This window comes from Gymnoscopelus braueri (assembly GCF_963280865.1).
Source record: "Gymnoscopelus braueri genome assembly, chromosome: 2".
Classification (NCBI taxonomy): domain Eukaryota; kingdom Metazoa; phylum Chordata; class Actinopteri; order Myctophiformes; family Myctophidae; genus Gymnoscopelus; species Gymnoscopelus braueri.
Window position 1 is genome coordinate 43,161,012 of NC_137604.1, and position 8,317 is coordinate 43,169,328.

Here is an 8,317-nt window from a genome sequence, read left to right on the forward strand (position 1 = left end):
TCTCTCTCTCTCGCCTTTCTTCTCCATCTCATGGCTATTTCTTATTTAGAAAACCCATTATTCATCTCTGCCGTAGGACATAACAAGGACAAAATGACACATGCATTCTTAAAACTGAAGAATGTAGCGTAATGCCATTTAATGGCAGGGAGCAGTGGTGTACTATGAGAGATGGCTCCTAATATTTCCATTTCCTAGTTTCTGCTCTTGCCAATGGAAGTTGGTGTCGTATATTGGCTCTCAATTCTCAAGTACCAGATCCTACTACTAGTTTTGTATTCCACAGTATGTAATTGCATCCGCTTGACATCCCAGCTGCAAATTAGTTCCTGATTTGAAGGCTAGAATGAAAGGGAGCGTACCTTCGTTTTGAATGTCCGGTTCTACAATTCAATATTCTGTTAACACACATTATCTCTCCTTTTGTGTTTCAGCTATAGTGTGTTTACATTAGGCCTATGTGGCTAATGTTAGTGTATGCGCATGGATGGCACTGTGTGCAAAGTAGCCTATGTGCAATTTCAAAAGGGGTGATAAACTATACTATCCCCCATGGCTTGCCAACTCAGATGGCACGCTTGTCAACATGCAAGGCCACCAGATGCTCGACACAGGCACTCGCTTGCCTAGTGGCTCACTCGGGTGCATCTCATTGTGAGCCTCAAGGCCATGCTGTTGGCATGCCTAGGTTAACGAGTCGCAATGCGACAAGTTGTTAGTTGGAGCAAAATGAAGAACATTTTACCAAATATATATATAATACCAAATTGGACTGCATGCAAACGTACCATTTACACTTAACAGTAGCATAACAAATGTGTTCTCATGTCAAGAGTCAAATGAAGGCAGTCTATTACAGTTGCATTAAAATAATCGTCCTGTCTCTTAAATGACATATTTTCTACAGCGGAACAAGTGTTTGATTTTGTTCAGGTCAATAGTGGCTCTTTATTAATCGGAGGATTGTATGTATACATTTTTAAGTAATAATGTAATATATATATGATTAACAAGCACAGAAAGGAGAACAAATTAATTGTGTGGAGCTTGTGCAGATACACAAGGATGTTTGTGTGGAAGTGTACTGTAGGTTTGTTAGTGACTTTGTTAGCACCTACATACTGTAGCTACAGTATGCACACATTCATATTAAAGAAGTGAAGAGTAATGGGATAATGTAACATTAACAGAGTGATAATGATGACAGGGTTAAGCCTGATTTATGCTTCGTTGTACAGTGTGTCAGGCATCGAAAATAGCTGATCTATAAGCTCACAATGCATTGTTAGCTATTTTCAGCACAAATTACATTCAAATTCCTATTCCATGGCCACTTATTAAATACAACTTACACACAAGTGGTCAGATGGGTGGGCCACGTGCAGTTTTAATAAGGGCATGTTTATTTTAATGATCAATCAATCAATTGTGTTCTGGCTTGGATCAATGGAACGTGGTATCAAGGTTCCAGCTTTTAAAGAAAAAATACCATGACATTTTATTTAATATTTTTTAAATGTATTAATAATGTTATATTATTAATAACATTTGAGTGTTTTTCCAATAATCTTGGGGGCCCACTTGCAATATCCTCACAGATTGGTATTCGCTGAACTAAACTATGGCTGCGTTCCAGGTGGCCTGGTGGACTCGGGTTGTGGCAATCAACAGGAACTGTCTGGAGAGTCTGGAACCTTCTCCAGCTTGAACTACCCCAACAGCTATAACAATGGCAAGAGCTGCGTGTGGCACATCACTGTGGAGCCTGACAAGGTAGAGTGAATCATCAACCGAAAACATTGCTCCAGTGTGTCTGCTCAGTGGCAACTAGCAGCTGCAGGGTGCGATTGTGAGTAAGTGTGAAAGCATGGGTATTGCTATAAATGAGCATTTAACTGAGCTTCTCATACCCTGAATAAATAAAGGTTGAAGCAAGACTGAGATTATAGAAGTAGTCGTTATGATGGTTGGTCTATGGTCTTCTCCGACACACATATCTACAGGTGTGCAAAGTTACTGAATCATAAGGTTTTGAACATGAGATGAGGTGGTTTGACTAATTATGACACCTTCATGCAGGGAAGGGAAGAAATAAATAGTGGGTTGGAATGAAAACCTACTGTAGCACCGACTCAGCCCTCACTTGACTGGGGTCCTCTGATCTACAGTACAAATCGAGTGCCAAGTGGAATGCATGTACTGTACGTGCCAAGTGTATCCATTGCTTTCGCTCTGCCTAAACACTGCAGCAGGTGATTCCACTAAAACTAATTTCACACCTGTCAGTGAGGCGGTGGCTGGAATGGAAACCAGCAGCACACACTCAAGAGTCGGTCTCCGTTAGCGTATTGCCAAGTATGTTGATTGATTGAATATTTTATTAGGCAAAACATTTAAAACAGCACAGTTACATTTAAAATACTTTGTCTAACAGGTCTGTTCATGAAAGTCCTTGCGGTCTTGTTTCCAATGAGGGCCTTGGTATTCAATTCATAGACATATATAGTGGCACCACAGTTCGAATATCAATCATGCAGGAGCAGTTCCAGTGTCTTGGACAGGATACCAGGAGGAGTGGGAATTGAACCGGGACCCTTCTGATTCCCTGAGACCGGTTCTACCTCCTGGTCCATTTCTGCCCGATGGGCAGGTAGTGCTGTATTTAAGAATCAAAACAATGTGAGCAGAACATTTACTCACTACAGAAACTTTACAGAATGTTTAGCTGAATAATACACTGAAAATCACATTATATCTTGCACAATATTGCACCAGTAGGTGTAAACAACACCTACAGACAAGATTTATGGGTGTAAGTAATGCAACAGCTGGATGCCAAATGATAGAGCTATGCACTGCAAGGTCAATGGTGTCGTCAGGATGTGGTGTACAGTTCAGCTGGTAATGAGTGCAGTTGCACAGGGGAAAACACGCGAGCCGGCACATTATGGCTGGTGTGGCACAGGGATAGACACAAAGAATCACAGATGCGGTGACACTGGGAATGTTTAGTTTAACCACTTAAGCCCTCATCTCACAACGTAATGCTATTTCAAAGAAATCTTGAATATAATTGAAAAAAAAAAGTCTAATCTTAAAAATAGGGACACCTGGGTTAAAGTGGATCAGGAGACACACATTTCTTGTTTTTTCTTCATGAATAAAATGTTTCACTCATGAGAAAACAGAATGCAGCCGATGCTTACTAGTACTGTATAGCCTAGCAGTGTTTCCCAATCATAGGGTTGCGACCTGTTTTTATGGATCGTGACACGTAATTGTTAAAAAATAGTGAAAACAGTAGATCTACAAGCTCGCAACATGTCGTCTTGTGATGCTAGTGTGAGCTTGAAGATCGGCTATGTTTGAAAAGGGGCTTAAGTGTCATAATGTGGCTTATATAGTGTCATAAATTCATAATATATTTTTGTAAGTTTGCATCCTAGGAAGACCCCTGATCTAAAGAATGTGTAATGGAACAATTTCAATATATGGGCCTTCCATTAATGAACACAAACCAGCATCCTCATCCCTGTTGCAGACACAGTTTTATAGTGTGCGTGTGTGTTCCTGTGCAGTGGGGCGCTCCAGTGTGTATCTATAGTGCGCCAAACAAAGGCCAAGCCTTTCTTCTGTCAGGTTAAGCATGGAGGACAGCTTGGCTGAATGCAGTAGCAGTTCAGCTGACAGATGGCTTCCTTCCCCACAGCCCCCCACAGGACAACACAAATACCTTGTTTTCTTTCCTCTTGCCAGCACGTCTTGCCTTTCTGCCTTCCTGACACATTGACTGGGTATCTTCTCTCACTCTCTCTCCCACTCTCATGCACTCTCTCTCTCTCTCTCTCTCTCTCTCTCTCTCTCTCTCTCTCTCTCTCTCTCTCTCTCTCTCTCTCTCCCTCTGACTGTTTTTCTCACACCCTCCCCTGTCTCCTCAGATATCTACAGTATCTCTCTCTATCCAAACACATCTCACTCAGTCGGTTTCACTCTCTTGTCTTTGTTTGCTTTTTGCTGCTTGTTGGACACACACGCATGCACACACACACACACACACACACACACACACACACACACACACACACACACACACACACACACACACACACACACACACACACACACACACACACACACACACACACATGCACGAATGCATGCATGCACATACACACATATAAACACACATGCACATACAAACTCCATACACCCACACAATCATACTCTTAGCCTTTTCACTCATGTCAGCAATTGCACTCATTATTCATTCTTTTCAAGGACAGAAAACACATGTGCACGTTTGCTTTGCAGGTTGTCCATCTGTGGTTGAAGAGTTCGCTTTGGAAGACACCAAGCTCTGCACAGCAGACTTCATCATAAAGATACGCAGGGAATTATAAGGCAAACAACACATCTGTTAAAGGCACCTCCTTAACCACTTAAAGTCCTTTATACTTCATTGATATTACAATGAATAGTGAAAATATCAGTTGTACAATGGGATGCGTTGTGAGCTTGTAGTTGTAGAGCTGCTATTTTTGTCTCCGCCAGGCCGAAAGGCATGGCGAGAGAGTATGTTTTGCCCCCTGTCCGTCCGTGTGTCCGTCCGTGTTTCCGTCATTCTGTCATTTTGTGTACAGCTAATCTCCGGCACCGTTGGCTTGATCGCAGCGAAACTGTGCACACACACTCCCTGGATGCCAGAGCAGAACCTCTGCCCCAAATTTTTTAAATTAGCCTTTTATAGCGCCACCAGGAGGCCGCTTTTTGCTAAACACATTTCTTGACAGTACTCCTACAGATTTTATCCAAACATCACGCAAATCAGTACACAGTATCTCTATAGTCATATGATCAACACGGATCTGTCCAATTTTCCATATTTCATCCTGATTGGCTAAGGTTGGCTTCCAAAGTTTGCAGGATTGCTCCGTTTTCAACAAAATGCCTCAAATCATGAACGCAGCTTGCGATTTCCGTGAGATTTCACACGCACATTCCCGATAGGCCGAGGAAGAAATGCCACTTGAAAATGTTCAAATCAGCCTCATGGTGGCGCTATAAATGGACGATTTGTGTTTTTAACTATAACTGCACCGATCTGCATGAAACTTTGCACGCACACTCCCTAGAGGCCAAGGAAAAACAACTGCCCTTTTTCACATTTGTCTTTCATAGCACCACCAGGAGGCCGACTTATGTAAAACACATTTTTTGATATTAAGCCTCAGAATGTATCCAAATTTCACGCACATCGGTACACATGATCTCTATAGTCATGTGATCACGATGGATCTTTTAAAATGTTCATATTCCATCCTGATTGGCTAACATTGACATCTAAAGTTTGCAGGAGTGGCCCGTTTTGAACAAAATGCCACAAATCATGAATGCAGCGTCCGATTGTGGTGACACTTTGCACGCACATTCGCACTACATTGAAGAACAAATGCCACCCTTTTAACATTGCCCTATTATAGCGCCACCAGGAGGCCAATTTTGCAACACTTTTCTTTTTTATATTACTCCTACAAATTCAAACATCATGCAAATCGGTACACATATAGTCAAGTGATCAAGATGGTTCCGTCCAATTTTTCATATTCCATCCTGATTGGCTAATTCCGAACATTGCTGCCCCACAATAACCTACCTGACCTGGCTGAGACCTGCGGAGCACTTTTTCTAGTTTCTATATTGTTTTTTTGAAGATTAAAAAAAAAAAATCTTGAAATTCGCCTATAATGACAAGCCCATATGAATAGTGACGCCAGGTTGAACTAGTTTCCATTGTGAAATGAAACATTGGTTTTGTTCTTCCTTTAGAGAGCATCTCACTCCAACCTGGGCACACCAGGCTACAATTAATATCATTATCTGTATCATACCAAATACTGTAATCCGGTGTGTAACCACCTTTAAAACTGGATCATTCTTAATCACTGTATATATTTTTTGTAACTATCCAAACATAATTCAGTTGGCTCTGTGACCCATATCCTGTTTGGCTCAGGTAATGTTGTTTGTTTAGCAGAATATTATGACAAGCTGAGGAAAGAAGGACCCTGGTAGCTGGCTGTGCCAGGTAGAGAGAGTTAAAAGGAAAGGCTGAAAATTTGTGTAGATAGATAACCGTATATACTGTAGATGGACGGACAGACAGACAGACAGACAGACAGGACAACACCCAAGCAACACATCAGTAGTGAAAACACAGTATGTGAATGTGAGCTTGCCAGACTGTTCACCTACCTTCACACCTCAGTCTCTAGAGAGAGAGAGAGATGAGACACTCTTTTATTCAATTCTCTCTCTCTCTCAGACACGCAAACACAGAAGCACACATGCACGCACACACGCACACACATGCGGCTCATCCATCCACACACTCTCACAGCAGGCCCGGTCCACTGCACTGTTCTAGTTCAAACACACATGCGCACGCACACACACACACACACACACACACACACACACACACACACACACACACACACACACACACACACACACACACACACACACACACACACACACACACACACGCAAGATATAAGAGATAGATTCGCTCCACTAATTTTAAGGTCTTGACTGCAAAGTTAAAAGTAGCTTCTGAAATGTTTTTGAACTTTTCTTGCCAAGTGTTGATCCAATTTTTTAAGATCTCTGTATCAGAAGGGGATCTCTGATAATGACATGAAAGAAAAGGACCCGCACACTGTCTGGAACTTGCTCTTTCAGATGTCTGTATCAACAACTGTTGATATAATATATATATATTGGATAAATTCTATTAATACCATAGAAGCCATACAGAAGCACTATAATAGCTCTCAAGTCAATAATGATCTGTTGTTAAATGCTAATGCAGGCTACTGCTCTATTTGAGTCCTACTAGATCTTAGTGCAGCTTTTGATATACACCCTGGACTCCTGGAGACCCAAACAGTGTTTCATGAAATTAATTTATGAGCAGTATTGTTTTTTGTTTTGGCAATGAATGGATCTGCTTTTACTCTGAAGTAGACTCTGAAGGAGCCTGATACATCTGTCCCTCTGGATCTCCATAGAACATAAAAGTAGATCCAAAACAGCAGATGGTAGGTGGGGTGGTAGAGAGTGAGCAGTGATCTGAGAAGCAGTAGCAGCAGGCAAGCGGCAGCAGCACAGACTGCAGTAAAGCAGCAGCAAACAGCAATCAAGTAATGAGCAATGCAAACTTCCCTGCTTAAATGGGGCGCTCTGTTATTGAACTGAGTATGTGATTGGTTGAGAATAGAAGCGTGGAGTTGAGACCAACCAATGAACTTGCTTTGTGCATGTGCATGCGCGACATTCATTTGTAATGGTTTGACACTCAACATATTCTTCCACTTGCAGATTTCCATTGCAGGGACTTTTATCTATACATGTCATCCTTGTCGCTCTTGCGTAGTTGATCAAGAACATAACTCTGAATATTCTCGGTGAAGAGGTTGGCACTTTAAAAGTAAGATTTTATGTACATGCATAGGGTATACACTTAAAAATAACGTGGATGATATGTATTTATGTATTTATAGAAGACTATTGTTTCAGATTTTGATTTTAAACAGTGGAATTGAACGGAATAATGGCATGTCCTAGGAAATCTGCTAGAGGAGGATTAATAAAGGCTAGGCTCGCTCCTCCAGGACAAAGTGGAAAACCGTTTCAAACACTGTTTGGGTCTCCAGTGGTACCAGTGATGCATACTGTCGACTATGCTACTAAACTGGCGTTAACTTGGTGCGTGGAAAATTTACGCTTTGCCGGCGCGTTTCACCGTTTTAGCGCTCCTTCAGCAGCCGCTGCTTCTAAATTTTGTCGCTTTTCGCGATAGTTGAGTCTTCTTTCACCTTCTCCCTGCCGTTTGGTGCCCCCCCCCCCCCCCCCCCCCTGTGCTTTAGCACCTATAAAGCCCTTCCGTTAAGCCTGCACTGCACGTATGACACTTTCATATGTGTTTAAATTTGTGATAAAATGCTGCCGCACCTTTCAAATAAATCTCTGGAAAACTGAACTGGAAAAGTGTATCACCCTCAGACTATTATGCACGAAGCCTATTTTTACCACCCTCAATCAGTGTCCAAAGCACTTAAAGAGCTGGATGTCTCAGTCTTTACAGAGGTACAGAGGTTCTGACTATTCTAAAGTCTAGATTAAAGACAAAGGGTGAACTCCTTGACCATGGAATGCCTTGCCCGAGAAGCAACTCCTTTTAAATATCCTCTTAAAGAACATTTACGCAAAGAACGCTGGAGCTGAGGTGGTCAAACAGGTGACGTATCCATATATG